General features: G+C 46.8%; 1 pseudogene; it reads left to right on the top strand.

The window, feature by feature from the left end:
- Positions 1-15,568: 15,568 nt before the first annotated feature.
- LOC123571928 (small ribosomal subunit protein eS26 pseudogene) lies at positions 15,569-16,105 on the top strand (annotated as a pseudogene).
- Positions 16,106-17,006: the final 901 nt, after the last annotated feature.

The following is a 17,006-nucleotide window of genomic DNA, read 5'->3' as shown; positions in this document are numbered from 1 at the left end:
GACCTTGTGATCTGCCCGCCTTGGCTTCCCAAAGTGCTAGGATTACCGGCATGAGCCACTGTGCCCAGCTAGCATCCCTATTTTTATGGACAAAGACGCCAAGACACAGCAAGTTTAAATAACTCATTCACAGCCGATATTCTTTCTTGTGCCAGACTGCCATTTGAAAAGATAAGTTCTCTAAATCCAGGCGTTCTCATGAACTTTTATTATTACTGATGTCAATCACAAATTAAAAGCTTAGGTCAGTTATCTAAACATCAGATTATCAGAATGCGTTGTTTCCTTTTAATCTCAGTTTGTGATCATGCCATCTATCTCTGCTGATGTTTCCTTATTGTCTTTTCTTCTTTCACTCTTTCATTAATTCAGTAAACATTTATTGAGCATGCCAGGGATGCCCAGATTTTAAAAACAGGGCCACATGCCCCTTTCTGGTGACATTACTGGAAAATGAGCTCCTCACAAATAAGAGAGTAAACCAAGAAGGAGGAAGGCAAGGGCTCTGGGAGACAGGAGCTCCAACACAGAAGGATGGTGAAGGCAATCCCCAGGAGGCTGCAGGGTCGTCCAGAGGAAGGCTGCATGCCCAGTGCACAGGGAGGACAGCTGGCCCACACTGCTACAGGGCACAGCCCTGGGACAGGCTTCAGCAGAAAGACAAATTCGATAGGAGACCTGATCATCTACATCACCACGGAGGAGATTTAGAACTTTGGCAGAGTTTGAACCTTTATTATTAGTTAATACAATGAAAACAAAACAAATGGACTCACACCTATAATCCCAGCACTTTGGGAGGCCAAGGTGGGTGGATCACTTGAGGCCAGCAGTTCAAAATCAGCCTGGCCAACATGGTGAAACCTGTCTCCACTAAAAATACAAAAATTAGCCACACATGGTGGTGGGCACCTGTAATCCCAGTTACTAGGGAGGCTGAGGCAGGAGAATCGCTTGAACCCAGGAGTCAGAGGTTGCAGTGAGCCGAGATCAAACCACTGCACTCCAGCCTGGGCAACAGAGCAAGACTCCATTTCAAAACAAACAAACAAAAACCAACAATAATAAAAAACAAAACAAATGGAAAAATAAGACAGTTACTAACTCTAGGAAAAGAAATGCAATCACACTGCACTTCAGGGCACAGTTATAAATCGAATTTATATTTTCATATGGAAACAAAGAATGATAAAAAAATGATATTAGCATATAATAATAGTGGAAGGATATAGAGTGAAAGAGTGTGTATATGAGGGGAGGTCATGGCACAAGAAGAAAAAGTTAAACTCATCTTTCATGGTGGGAATTCAAGATTTAATGCTTAAAACTAAAAAATCAAAAACAGAAACACAAGCATATTAGGGACAACATTTGTGGATCTATTTGACTCTCCAAATTGTGTGGATATGTAACTTTGGTAAATACAGAAACTCAAATTGGAAAGTCACTGATGAATTTGATTGCTAAAGTAAGACACTGTGCTTGTTGTCAAGGGGTTAACAAACAATGTCCTTGGGAGGCTGTCAGGCCAAGTCATAATTGAAGCATACCTGGGATGCCCTGGCCCTTCTGTGGGTCATTGAGAGGTGCAGCAAGTGGTTAAGGAAGTTCACAGGTGAGGGGAGGGGCAATGTCTTGAGTGGATGCAGCTGTGAAAGGGAGGGAGCGTGAGGAATTGGTCTCATAAACACTGACAGTCTGAAAGCCAGAGAAGGCGCTAGAACGTCGGGGAGATAATCCTGGTCCTGTCTAGCGAGATAGACAAGACTCAAAAGTGAGCCTGAACCAGACCCAGTTTGAATACCAGCTGCTGTACTTACAGACCACATTATTAACTACTCTGAGCCTCACTTTCCACAATCTATAGAAGAGAAAAATAGTATCTCCCACCCAGGATTGTTCTTATACTTGATTCAAACACATTTATAAAGGCTCCACTACGAAACACTTAATGCATCTCAGACACTGAATAAAAACAGCCCTCAAACACACCATCAGTGAAACCAACAAAGTCGGTCGTATTTCTTGTTTCTTGAAAGTATAAATACATGCAGAGATCATCTATTCGAGTCTACAGAGTGACTCAACATTAGAAAAAAATGAGGAAAAAAGTGCATGTAAGGAAAATGGCATTAATGGATGATTTCACTGCATATTCATAACCTACACTCAGACACAGGAAATTTCATTCAGGGATTAGCTGCATAGTAGGATTGATAAGCTGGATATAAGCATTCATTCCTTTCTGACATTGAGTTGCTCTGTAGATTTGAACCTCAGAAACCTACAGGCAACTGGCTTTCTTTAATTTTCTCAGGTCCTCATCCCTGTTTCTCTCTTCTGTCTCTCTCTGCCTCAAGCCCAGAGACAACCCTTCTCTTCTTCCCTTTTTCCCAATGTTGCTTCTTCCCTCTCCTCACTCCTCTTCCATAAAACCCTCACTAAACTCCAAGCCTTGCCTCTCCTTCATCAGTCTGTGCAAAAATAATAGTACACACAGCCAGGTGCAATAGCTCACGCCTGTAAGCCCAGCACTTTGGGAGGCTAAGGCAGGCAGATCACCTGAGGTGAGGAGTTCGAGACCAGCCTGGCCAACATGGTAAAACCCCGCCTCTACTAAAAATACAAAAATTAGCCGGGCGTGGTGGTGAGCACCTATACTCCCAGCTACTAGGGATGCTGAGGCAGGAGAATTGCTTGAATCCAGGAAGTGGAGGTTGCAGTGAGCCAAGATCGTGCCACTGCATTCCAGCCTGGGTGACAGAGCAAGACTCTGTTTCAAATATACATATATATATATATATATATATATATATATGTATGTATATATATATATATATATTTAAAATAGTCCACACCAATATTTGTCCCAAAGACTTAAGACTTCTTTTTTTAAAGATTTAATGTTTCCATAACAAACAAAAATTGGATTCAGGCTTGAGAAACATATAATCAGAGGCTGGCTTCCCAGACTTTCAGGGACTGGCGATGCGTGGGAAGGGAGCTTCACAAAATCAATATAAATGATATTTGCCTGTAGTATTTTGGAGGAGAAGTGGGGGCAGGGCAGTAAAGGAAAGAAAAAGATGTACCTGAGCAAGAGAGGTATAATTTAGAAGCTGCCATGTAGTAAGTAGGAATTTCCAAGGAGGACAGATGATTTTTTACAGGTTTGACAAGAAGCTGATGGAGAGAAGTCGTGACCGGACTTGCACCTGTTCTTTAAGGAGGATGAAAAATGCTACGCGCCTCACCAAGCCCCATTCCCCGTGGGTGGAAGAGGGGAGGGCTCAGCGGCACTCCGGGGGCCACCCTCTGCAAAGCCTGTATACATGATCTCTACGCTGGACAGTAACAATGAATAGTACGTCTCTCTCATACCATCACTAACATGATGTATCTGTGAATCATAGACAATATTTACTGGGCACCTGTCATGTGCCAGACACTGTGTTAAGCATTTTTCAGGGAATCTTATTAAATTCTCATAACAATTCCATGAAGGAATCTCTACAATGTTCTGATTTACAGATGAGAAAAATGAGGCTGAAAGAGGTGGCCACTTGCCCAGGCAAAGCCAGGACTCAGACAAACACAGGTTTCCCTGACTGTGGAGTCCCACTTCTACGGCAGAATAATTTTTTTTTTTTTTTAAGACGGAGTTTTTCTCTGTCTCCCAGGTTGGGGTGCCATGGTGTGATCTCGGCTCACTGCAACCTCCACCTCCGAAGTTTGAGCGATTCTCCTGCCTCAGCTTCCCGAGCAGCTGGGATTACAGGCGTGCGCCACCACACCCGGCTAATTTTTGTATTTTTAGTAGAGATGGGGTTTCACCATGTTGGCCAGGCTGGTCTCGAACTCCTGACCTCAGGTGATCCACCTGTCTTGGCTTCCCACAGTGCTGAGATTATAGACGTGAGCCACCGCGCCCGGCCATGATTTTTTAATAAGTACTGATTTGTGTGTGTTTTTCCTGAATTTTCACAAGCTCTCCACCGAGTTAGACAGTTCTGCATCAGGGGTTTCTATAGGACAGTAAGCAAAATGCTACCTGAAAATTAAATCTCTTGCTGTATTTTGTAGACGCCAAAATGCAGAGATGATGCTGGGTGTCTTAGATGGACCTTTTAAAGTAGCCCAGGACAGAAGAGTGATGAGGAATTTCTCCCAGCCTAGGAGGGGGCCCTGGAGTTTTGTTGGTGGAGGTGGCCAGGCCCTCAAGGCGTGGGGAAGGCCACATGTAGGAAGGCCAGGGGCTCTCAGCCTCCACTGGGACCTGGTGTGGGGAGCAGAGCAGAGGACCTCAGTCGTGACTGGAATTTAATTTCCTCCACCTGGAAGGATGGAAGCATAAAGAAAGATTTAAGATCATTTTAAACAAAAGAAAGTGATATTTCTCATACAAATAAATTCATGTACTAAGATTTATATGCACTACAAAATGGGTTAGTAGGCGGCCCCCCAACTTCTCACTTCTATGTACTCAGCCTACTGATAAGAGTTTGGCTGGGTGAGGTCAGGGGATTGGCATAAAAAGTTGATAACACCCAGTTCCACCTTCATCTGCTACACAGAAGAAAATGGTTCTTCACACTATCAAAAACTTCTCCTTGGCCGGGCGCGGTGGCTCACGCCTGTAATCTCAGCACTTTGGGAGGCCAAGGCAGGCAGATCACGAGGTCAGAAGACCAAGACCATTCTGGCGAACACTGTGAAATCCCGTCTCTACTAAAAATACAAAAAAAAAAAATTAGCCAGGCGAGGTAGCGGGCGCCTGTAGTCCCAGCTACTGGGGAGGCTGAGGCAGGAGAATGGCGTGAACCCGGGAGGCAGAGCTTGCAGTGAGCCGTGACTGCGCCACTGTACTCCAGCCTGGGCAACAGAGCGAGACTCCGTCTCAAAAAACAAAAACAAAAACAAACAAACAAACAAAAACATCTTCTCCCCACCCCACCCCACCCCGGCCAAGGAATAACCTGCTGGGCTCTCTGCCTGACTCCGGGAGGACCCACCATGTCATGTATAAGGAGCCTTAGAATCCATCACTGTGTGGGGGGAAAGCATCTGCTCAAATGCACAGCCCGCTGCCAGAGCCCGGCCAGAAACTCTCCAGAGTTCCCTTAGCTCCTTTCCCCAAAGCTTGAACATTTGTAAAAAGAAGAAAATATCATTTTTTTAAGAATAGACTTATCTGACCCTCCAATCCCCATAAGACACCCCTTTACACACTCTCATTGCACCTTTCACTTCTCCTTCCCATCATCATTTGAACTGACGGAGTTATTTGCGTAATTATTTGCTATTTGTCTCCTGTGTTAGAAGCTCCATGAAGAGAGGGACTAAGCCTTGTCCTCTGCTGCATGCCAGCACGTAGCACCATTTCAGGAACACAGTGCTCAAGTTATACTTTGAGTGATTGAATGAAACATGGGCGAATGAGCATGGAACAATCACAGTTGGCAAAACCTCAGCGATCACACAGCCCAGTGCCCTGAGAAGCCCACACTCAGTGAGGCTAAACAACTGGCCTGAGATTCCAGAGAGAGTTGGTGGTCAAGCCCACGCTAAAAGCCAAGGACTCTACACAGATCTTTGAGTGACTTTCTTCTTCTGACTCTATCATTTGCAGTCTCCAAATTCATCATAGACAGACCAAGACCAAATTCCCACCTGTCCATACAGCCACCCTTGTCCTTCCTTGATGCTCTCAAGCTCACCTGTTTCAGTTTTGTCACAAGCCCCTCTTCTCTAAATTTTTGGTGCCTTCTGTCCCCTAGTGTCTCAGTATTTCCAATGCCCAAGAAAAGATGATTGCTTTCTCTCTTATTGTAAAGAGTTTCATCTTTTAATATGATTGTCGAAGGCTTTAAGATTCATCCCGTTCAGCAGATGTTCACTGAGTCCTCACAGATGTGGACACTGTTTTAGTGCAGAGGGTAAAACAATAAGCAAAATAAGCCCTTGTACCATGTATATACTGTTGCCAGAGACAGATCATAAAGATAAACCAGCAAATACGTTAGTTTCAGATAGTGATAAGTGTCAGGAAGAAAATAAAATATGGTAAGAAGTTAGAGACTGGGGTGCTATTTTTGATCGGGTGTTAGGACTTCTCTGAGAAGGCCTCATGTAAGCTGAGACTGAACTGGAAGGACATGCCAGCCTGCAGAGATCTTGGGGACAACATTCCAGCAGACGGCCCGGAGGAACTGGCCAGTCTGCAAGCAGAGCACATGAAGCTTGGTCAGTGACGTGGGCAAAGGGCAGATCACAGAGGGCTTTGCAGGCTGTGAGGATGACTGGATTTTATTCTATGGGTATCAGGGAGCCGCCATTGGAGGTTTCTAAGTAGAGGAGTGTTGTGATTTTTTCACATTTCAAAATGACCACGCTGGCTGCCGTGTAGAGAATGGCCTAGGAGTGGTGATGCGAGAGCAGGTGGATAAATCAAGAGGCTGCTGCCGTGGTCCAGCCCGGAGAAGAGTGTGTGGGACCAGGCGGGGAGCAGGGAAGCAGTGAGGGGTGCCTGTGGAGTGTGTTGGAGAGGTGAGGCTGGCATGACTTGCTGATGGACTGGATGTGCGCTGTAAAGGACAGAGACGAATCAGATAGGACTTTTTTTGGTTTGTTTGTTTAGTTTTTGTTTTTGTTTGTGTTTTTAGACGGAGTTTCGCTCTTGTTTCCCAGGTTGGAGTGCAGTGGGGCGATCTCGGCTTACCGCAACGTCCGCCTCCCGGGTTCAAGCCATTCTCCCACCTCAGCCCCCCGAGTAGCTGGGATTACAGGAATGCGCCACCACACCCGGCTAATTTTGTATTTTTAGTAGAGACGGGGTTTCTCCATGTTGGTCAGGCTGGTCTCAAACTCTCGACCTCAGGTGATCCTCCTGCCTGGGACTCCCAAAGTGGTAGGATTACAGGCGTGAGCCACCGCGCCCAGCCAAGGACGTTTTCAATCTTGTCTTGAGTGTAGGTGACGGTGGCACATTTGCTAACATGGAGAAGACTGGGAAAGCAGCACATTTGTGGCGGCGCGGTCGCCAAGAGTTTGTTTCGGGTGCGTTAAGCTCGAGAGGCCTCTTAGCCCAGCGGAGATGCCAAGTAAGTGGCCAGAGATGCAGCCCAAGGAACACACAATAACTGAGGGATTTCTGAAGTCTAAGAGGACTTCGGACTTCAGCCAAGGCTGGGCGTAGGGATGAGGAGAGGGCTCCCGTTCTCTTAGGTGGCTGTTACTCTTAGGTGGCTGAGGCCCCAGGACACGGAAGGGCCGTTTGCCGCTTTCACTAAGCTGCCAAGGTTGCTATATCCCGAGTGTCTCTCTGCACCAGCACTGACCACCCAGACCCATCACGCGTGGGTCATTATCAACGCTTTAGAGCGATTCTGCCCCAGCCCCTCAAACAGACAAAACCGAGAAAAAGGGACCCTTTCCCTCTGAGTTTGTCCAGGAATGTCCTTTTATCGATTGCTTTATTTACTTGTTTGTTTGTAAGGTACCTTCAGATTCTGCTTTTTTGGGAATGAGAATTAACGCTGGAAAACAGCATTCAGGTTTTCCCTCGCATGTCTTCCACCGCCCTCCCTGGTGGTTCATCTGCGGACAGGAGAACTGTGTTTGAAAAAGGAAAATCAACTCTAGTGGCCCAGAGTCAGGCAGACCATGATTACCTTGTTTAAAAGTCCATCACAGGCTGGGCACAGTGGTTCATGTCTGTAATCCCAGCACTTTGGGAGGCCGAGGCAGGTGGATCACCTGAGGTCAGGAGTTCGAGACCAGCCTGGCCAACATGGTGAAACCCCGTCTCTACTAAAAATACAAAAATTAGCCAGAGGTGGTGGTGGGCACCTGTAATCCCAGCTACTTGGGAGGCTGAGGCAGGAGAATTATTTGAACCCGGGAGATGGAGGTTGCAGTGAGCTGAGATCGCGCCACAGAACTCCAGCCTGGGCAACAGAGGGAGACTCTGTCTGGAAAAAAAAAAGAAAAAAAAATATATATATCACAGAAAGATTTCAGCTTGTCTTGGCAAAGCATCAACATGGTATAGTGGAGACATTTACAGACAGAACTGGATTCGAATCACGTTTCTTTCACTGAACAATTCTGTGACTTTGGGCATGTTACTTAATCACTCTGAGCCCCCATTTCCCCAGCTGTAAAATGAGGATGATAATATCTACCTTCCAGGAGTGAATAGTGATTAATTGCGAGCCGCAGCTAGCCTGATGTATAGTTGACACTCAGGAAATATTGAGTCTCCTGCTTTCAAGGCATGGCTCTTCAGCTGGGTGATGACACCTTTTGATGCATTCAGACGTGGTTACAGCCAGTGAACCTCACAGAACATTTCAGTTAGGTCTGTAAGCAGCACTCTGACCGTTGGAAATCCATCATTAAGTCAGTGGTGGCTTCAGGCTGCTCAGGCGTGTCAGAAGTTGCACCCAGCTCACCTTCCTTCCTACCTGCCCCATCACAGCAAGTCAGAGAAGTCATGGAGAGCTGTAGTAACAAAAAGTCTTGAACACGTGTAGAATACTGAGCAGTTCCCAAAGTGCTCCTACCCTCAGGGCAACATAGAAGCTGAAATTGTTACTGTTCCCATTACAATGAGGATGAGGAAATTGGGCCTTATAGGAGAAGCGATATACTCAATGTCTCAAAACTAAGTTTCAGAACCAAGCCTCAACGCCAATCATTTTTTTTTTTCCTTTTATTGAGACAGGGTCTCACTTTGTCACCCAGGCTGGAGCATGCAGATCTCAGCTCACTAAAGCCTTGACCTATGGGGCTCCAGCAATCCTCCCGACTCAGCCTCCCGAGTAGCTGGGACTACAGGCAGATGCCACCACACCTGGCTAATTTTGATATTTTTTGTAGAGGCTAGGTCTCACTATGTTGCCCAGGGTCGTTTCAAACTCCTGGACTCAAGAGATCCTCCCACTTTGGCCTCCCGAAGTGCTGGGCTTACAGGAGTACACCACCATGCCCAGCCCCTCAATGCCAACCTCTAAATTCAGTGTTCCTGCCACACCACAGTATCCTGAGCAATCTTGTCTTGGAAAAGTTCATGACTAGTAACCATCCTGACATCTTGGGACTGACTTCTTGTCCAAAGGGACAACTTGGCTCTGACCCTTTAAAAGACTTCCCCACGGCTTCAAAATGTGTGGCAGCAAGCAACAGAAAAACTGTGGATGACTCATTATCAGCAGCAGAAACTTTACTCCAGAATCGCCCTCCCTGCTTCATACCCTCCCCTGCCCAGTTCTGCTGTCTCTTCTAGACGGATGCAGCTGCTCACTGGCTGGTCTCCTGACAGTCTGACTTTACTCTGGGACTGGGACTTGCATTTCTTGTCTCTGGCAATGAGTAGTCACAGGTAACAACAGGTTATCTTTTTATAAAATAATAGAGATGGGATCTCACTATGTTGTCCAGGCTGGTCTCCAACTCCTAGCCTCAAGTGATCCTCCTGCCTCCGCCTCCAAAAGTGCTGGGATTAACAGGCACGAGCCACTGTGCCCAGCCATCAGGCCATTTTGGAACCCTCTCATCCAAACTTGTGACCTTTCCTCAAAGTTAAGTGTGGCAAGAATCTGTCTGACTTTGGTCTAGGTTTGGTTTGGGGTATGGCCTAAGGGTAATGGGCACTGGGTGATATAGCCCATCCAGTTATCCAAGGCTGTCAAAAGGTAAACTAAGTCCCACTCTTCCCTATCTTCAGAAAAGGACCAGTCAGGAAAAATGGAAAATAAGACTCTATCCTTAAAAGCTCAGGAACCACCTCAAGCAAAGCGCTAATGGTTACACAGTTTCTCCTAGGTAGAAACAGAGTGTCTGTTAGAGCCGGCACTCCTAATTCAACAACCTCATTTCACACAATGGGAGACTGGAAAGTAAAGTGGAGAAGTCCACGCAGTTCAGCAGAGGCAGGGTTGGCACCCAGGCCTGGGACTCCCCGTTCATTTTTCTCACTGAGCCATGCAGTTCACTCACGAATCCCAGGCACATTCTGTGTAGATGACCCAGGTGATCCCACCCCACCCCCCACTTCCAGAAGGGTTACACTGTAATGGTTTGTGTCACAAACCTGAATGATATAAACCTATGTCTATGCAGTTCCTATCCAGGCAGAGCTGCTTCCAACAAGGGCTATCCAAAGAGGCCTCGGCTGGGAGTGACCACCCTAAACCTGCCCTGCGATTTCCGGGATAACCTTTTGAGTCTTCCCAGCTTGTGGGATCACTGAGATGGGGTGAAGGAAGCATGGACAGCAGTGTGTTCTGTTTTCAGTAAGTCTGCTTCACCCAGTATCTCCCCCCACCACTATTTTCTCCCTCATCCTCTCCATCCCCTCCTCTAGTTCCTCGTCTACTGCCACCACCACCTCCTCCATCTCCTCCACACCTCCACCACCAGCACCCTTCAACCCCTGCCTCCACTTTCTCCTTCTTCACCTCCCTCAACCCCTCCGAGCCTCCTCTACTTCCTCCTTCACTGCTTCTGCCACCTCCACCACCTTCTTCATGCCTTCCACACCAAGACTACTAATCCCCTCCCCTCCAGCACCCCACCACCCCACCTCTACCTCCTCTGCACAAACACCCACACCAGCTCTGCCCCAGCTCTGCTTCCTCCTCCAGCAACACCCCCAGCTGCTCCTCTCTCCACTCCTCCTCCACTGCCCACCCTTCCACACCACCTCCAGCAGCAGCTCCCCCACCTAACCTGTAGCATTAAGGTAGGTCTTCTGACCAAACATGCCTCTAAGACCTTGGTGCTTCCGAAACAAAACGGGTGATCAGTGTTTTAATCCATAGCCAGAGTCACTGAGATTTAGCAGGCATTTGAAATGAACCAGGATCAATTCCTTCTATTTTTGCTCATTTTGAAATTGCTTATCTAACCACACACACACACACACACGTGCATGCACACGCACACACACACACAGGCTCCACACTCAGGCTCCTGATCTCTCTTTCTCACCAGAAGACCATAGGTACTCTGAAATGAAGCAAACAATGGTGGCCTTGTTACAGGAGCCTGATATTAATAGACTATTCCTTTTGATTTCAGCCTGGAAACATTGGCACCAAACCAATGTTAGAAAGGAGGGACTGCACAGCGGAAGTTTAAAAGAGAGAAGGCGAAGAAAATCCAACCCAGCTTTGATCAGAAGGGTCTGAAGATGAATCGTGGTCATTTCATAGGTCTCTGGGTGGAGGTTAATGCCATTTTGAGACAAGGAAACTGGGAAAAAAAAAAAAAAAAAAAGAAGGAAGCTGAGAAGAGATGAACTTTCTGATGGAACAGGGCCACCTCACCGAGAGGATCAAAGCTGCTCGCCATGCAGAGGCGAATGAAGGATTATTCACTTTCTATTTTTTCACGCCTGCAGCACACATGGGGATCTAATTGGTCGGGATGCGAAATACAGCCAGCCAGCCCCCACAGCAGGGCAGAGCCCACGGGGAAGCTGGTGCTTGCTGCAGCTGCAAACCATTAAAGGCAGGCTCGGCACCCTGCGCTACTTTAACTGCTCCTCTGTGCGTTTCCTCAGCTTACAGCCCCCCAGCGTCTACTTCCAAGCCTTTCTGATCTCAGAGGTGATGAGCTTGACGGCTGCCAGGCACGCCTGCTGGGATTCAGGGAATGCAAGAGAGGAGCCTTAGGGGAGGGTGATGCACAGCCCCCGGAGGGAGGGGCCGCTGGGCTATGAGGAGGCTGGCACTCTGGCCCCTGGGGTGGCACTGCCTCAGTTCTAACCCACACCGCCAGGGGAGATACCAGACAACAGGGAGTAAAACAAAGGGAGGGCCTGAAAACCCACACCACTGCGCATTGTGACCGTAGGCACATTACTCAACCTCTCCAACCCTTCATTTCCTTGCCTTTGAAATGGGGTGTGTGCCTAGCCCACAACACAGCTGTGAGGATTAAATGACATCAGGGATTGTTGACTAATGAGGGGAGTGTCTGTTGGTTACTGTCATGGATCACACCCCTCCTTCAACCTTCTCTGACAACCTCTTGAGCTAGGTCCAGTTTCTTCCAATTTCCCTTCCAACCTTCTCCACCCTTCCTCCCTAGTGAAACCTTCCCTGCTTACTGAGGTCAGCAGGATCATAGGGCCCTTACTTGCCCCACTGAACCCCACTAGTCGTTCATCTCAGGCTCCCATCTTTCTCTCTTAGCTGTCATCCTTGGGCACATCCTCCTAGCTGGCATTGCCACCTCCAGTCCCCCCACACCTCCTCCTCAACCGCCCGTTATCCACATATACGAAGCTGTACAACTCAAGCCAGCCCATCCACAGAGCCCACCCTCTGCTGAGAACCAGGAGTAGCCCCTGTCACTCACAGGATGAATCCTGAGCCCCTCAGCTCTGCTCCCCTGTCCCCAAGCCCCCCCACTGTCCTGTTTGCAGCTGTCCCCTTAGCCAGGAGTGCCATCAGTCTTCTTCCGGTCTGCCTCATCCTGCAAGACACAGCTGAGGTATGATCTGTTCGGGGTAGTTTCCCCCAGTGCCAGACAGTAACCTCGGCTAAGCATCGTACCTGTGTTTCCATACTGTCCTACCTCGACCACATGGAACTGAAATCGTGGGCTTGCCTAAATCTCTCCTCCACGTGAAGGTGAGCTTTTGGGAGACAGGAATGCATTCTAACTCATCTTTGTAGTCTCAGAATGTAGCACGTTTAGCACAGCGCCTGGAATATAACGTGTATTCAATAAGTGTATTGTGAACTAATTCATGGCCATCAGTTGTCATGTGTCTCTCTGCCTAAACTGTCCAATTAAGTTGAAAAAGCATTTGGAGCACCGGGAATGTGTCTGACTCACTTTGTATTCTGCACAATGCCCAGCACATAGCAGAGCCTCAACCCAGAGTTGCTGGTTCTGTGGGGCACCATTATCGATAATGCCCCTGCTGTGTTCTGTGCCGTTTTCTCAGCATCTCAGACCAAGCTCTGCACACAGCAGGGGCTCAATAAACATATTGTAAATGAATAAATAGTGTATCTTTGTAGGAAAAACACCTGTTCTGGTCAGAATATGCAGACTGGTTATGACCTGGGTTGAATGGTTATGACCCCCTGCCCCAATTCATATGTTGAAATCCTAACTCCCAAAGCGATGGTGTTAGGAGGTGGAGTCTCTGCTGGGCGCTTAGGTCACGAGGGGTGGCACCCTCATGAATGGGATTCCTGCTCCTAGGGAAGAAGCCTGAGAGAGCTCCCTCACCCCTTCTACCATGTGAGGTTACAGTAAAAAGAAGCCTGTCTTTGAGGAAGGGGATCCTCACCAGACCCTTAATCTGCTAGTGCCTCGATGTTGGACTTCGCAGCCTCCAGAACTGTGATACATTGCTGTTGTTTATAAGCCACCCAGTCTATGGTATTTTGTTATAGCATCCCCAACAGACTAAGACAGAGGCCTGGGTTCTAGTCAGAGTAACAAATCCAAATTAACAAGGCCAAAAGATAACTTCTAATTTTCTCCAAAACTCCATTTCTCACCCCAAAGCCCCAGCAAAAATTCTCCATGTTGATAAATGTAGTACCAACATCCACCTAGTTGCTCAGACCAAGATCTAGGAGTAATATCTGATTTGCCATAAATCTCACATTCCACGTTCAATTCACTGACAAATTCTACAAGTCCTGCTTCCACAATGTGTCCAACCTCTGACCATCATCACCTTTCGAGCCCCACCCTACTTCAAGGTACCGTGATCTTGACCTTGTAACTGGTCTCCCTGTCCACATGCATGATGTGCTCTTTTCATTTTATCACCTTGATCTTTCTGATAGCCCTCCAAAACCATTCCACTTTACTTAGAATGAAGTGCAAACTTTTTTTTTTTTCCTTTGAGACAGAGTCTCTCTCTGTTGCCCAGGCCGGAGTGCAGTGGCACAATCTTGGCTCACTGCAACCTCCACCTCCCGAGTTCAAGCAATTCTCCTGCCTCAGCCTTCTGAGTAGCTGGGATGACAGGCACATGCCATCACCCCTGGCTAATTTTGTATTTTTAGTTCAGATGGGTTTCACGATGCTGGCCAGGCTTTCGTGAACTCCTGACCTCAAGTGATCTGCCCACCTCAGCCTCCCAAAGTGCTGGGATTACAGGCATGAGCCACCGTGCCTGGCCGAAGTGCGAACTTCTAATCATGGTCTACAAACCTCATGCAATCTGGCCCTGCCACCTTCCTCCTCTACTAATCCTCTCCTTGCTGTTTTCTTCCAAACATGCTGATCTTTTTTTTTTTTTTTTTTTTTTTTTTTTTTTTTTTTGAGACGGAGTCTCGCTCTGCCGCCCAGGCTGGAGTGCAGTGGCCGGATCTCAGCTCACTGCAAGCTCCGCCTCCCGGGTTCACGCCATTCTCCTGCCTCAGCCTCCCGAGTAGTTGGGACTACAGGCGCCCGCCACCGCGCCCGGCTAGTTTTTTGTATTTTTTAGTAGAGACGGGGTTTCACCGTGTTAGCCAGGATGGTCTCGATCTCCTGACCTCGTGATCCGCCCGTCTCGGCCTCCCAAAGTGCTGGGATTACAGGCTTGAGCCACCGCGCCCGGCCTAACATGCTGATCTTTTTGCTGTCCCTAAAATACTCTGGTTTCCTCTCACCTCAGAACTTGCTATTCCCTCTACCTAGAAAGCTCTTCCCCAAATATTCGTGTTTCTTAGTTCAAATGTCACTATTTCAGTGAAGCCTTCAGCAATCCTAGGTGTGATATTAATTGTCTATGTCAATTTGATTAGGCCATAGGGTGCCCAGATATTTGGTCAAATATTTTCTGGGTGTGTCTGGGAGGGTGCTTTGGATGAGATTAAAATTTGAATTGGTTGAGTAGAACAGATTGGTCTGCCTAATGTGAGTGGCTTTCATCCAACCAGTTGAAGACCTGCATAGACCAAAAAGGTTGACTCTCCCTTAAGAAATAATTTCCTTCTGCTTGACTTCCTTGAGCTGAGACATCAGTCTTTTTCTACTTTCAGACTCCAGCAGAAACATCTGCTCTTCCAGGGTCTTAAGCCTGCCAGCTTTTGGACTCCAACTTACACCATCAGCTCTCCTAGTTCTCAGGACTTCAGACTCAGATTGGAGCTACACCGTCTGCCTCCAGCTTGCCGGCTTTGTGAGACTTCTCAGCCTCTTTAATTGTATGAGCCAATGCCTTATAATAAATCTTTCTCTCTCTATCTATACATGCACTATTACTCTGTTTCTCTGGAGAACCCTAATACACTAGGTAAAACTGTGTCCCTCTACCCACCTCATGCAATTCTTTCTTATCTGTTTCTTGACTGTTTGTGCCTGTCTCTTCTCAACCAGAATGGAGGCTCCTTTTTCAATACTATATCTCTGGATGCATGTATGGCACATAGAGGGTCCTCAGTAAATACTGGTTGACTGACTCTTTTCCCTCATTAGCCATGTGACCTTGCACAATTCATTTGACCTCTGGGCCAATTTCTTCACCATTACAACAGGGATGGCATCTTGTTTACGTAACACCAGGGCTGTCTGAGAGGACCCCCAGGCACACAGCTGTGAAAGTGTTCCTTGCTCTCTTCGGTCCGTACGTCCAAGATGACAAAGAGAAGAAGGAACAACGGTCGTGCCAAAAAGGGCCGCGGCCACGTGCAGCCTGTTCGCTGCACTAACTGTGCCCGATGCGTGCCCAAGGACAAGGCCATTAAGAAATTCGTCATTCGAAACATAGTGGAGGCCGCAGCGGTCAGGGACATTTCTGAGGCGAGCGTCTTCGATGCCTACGTGCTTCCCAAGCTGTGTGTGAAGCTGCATTACTGTGTGAGTGTGCAATTCACAGCAAAGTAGTCAGGAATCGATTTTGTGAAGCCCACAAGGACCGAACACCCCCTCCCCGATTTAGACCTGTGGGTGCTGCCCCACGTCCCCCACCAAAGCTCATGTAAGGAGCTGAGTCCTTAAAGGCTGAGACAGACTATTCTCTGGAGAAAAATAAAATGGAAATTGTACTTAAAAAAAAAAAAAAAAAAAGTGTTCCTGACAAACGTAAGTGTTCTCCGTACTAGGGGTTGTGTCTCATTCATCTTTGCACCCCCATCCCCTCTTTCCCTCCCCTCCACCCTTCCCCCCACCCTCTACAGATGCTCAATAGATGTTTATTTTCAACAATGAGTTAAATCATTTTATGGCTACCTCAATTTTAGTCAATTACATCAGTTATGATGACACAAGAAATATCTACTCATCGCTGAATACCTTAATGCCTAAGAAACTTTGGTCAGAAAAGAATGAAAGGTAAAGTTGGGGGATCCATAGCAGTCTAACAAGAGTAATAGGAACCTTAAAAAAGCTTTACAGTATACAATGAAATGGGCTCTCTCATTTGCTAATAAGCATGCAAATTGGTGCAACCACTTTGGAAAGTGATTTGACTATATCAAAATTTTCATACCATTTAAGTCAGCAAAGTCTCCCTGTCCTAGATGTTTCCATGTGATGCAGACTTTGCTCTAAATATAAAATCAAAAATTATCAATCTTTTAGAAGCAAGCAAAGGTGTAGATCTTCGTGACCATGGTCTAGATAATAGATTTGTAGATAGGGCACCAAAAGCTCAAGCAACTAAAGAAAAAAGTAGATAAATCAGACCTCATCAAAATGTAAAACTTTTGTGCATCAAAAGACACCATAAAGAAAGTAAGAAGACAACCCACAGAATGGGAGAAAATGTTTGCATTTTCTCCATATTTCTGATAAGGGATTTTTATCCAGAATGTAGAAAGAATTCTTGTAACTTGACAATAAAAAGAAAAATAACATAATTTTAAGCTGTGCACACAATTTGAATAAACATTTCTCCAAAGAAGATAAATACACAAACATCCAAGAAGCACATGAGAAGATGCTAAACATACTAGTCACCAGGAAAATGAAAATAAAAGCTACAATGAGCTACCACTTCACACCCACTATGATGGATATTTAAAAAATTAAAACGGAAAACA

Source organism: Macaca fascicularis, chromosome 2, assembly GCF_037993035.2.
Source record: "Macaca fascicularis isolate 582-1 chromosome 2, T2T-MFA8v1.1".
Lineage (NCBI taxonomy): Eukaryota > Metazoa > Chordata > Mammalia > Primates > Cercopithecidae > Macaca > Macaca fascicularis.
Note: the sequence above shows the minus strand (reverse complement) of the source record. Positions and strands in the feature narration are given on the sequence as shown.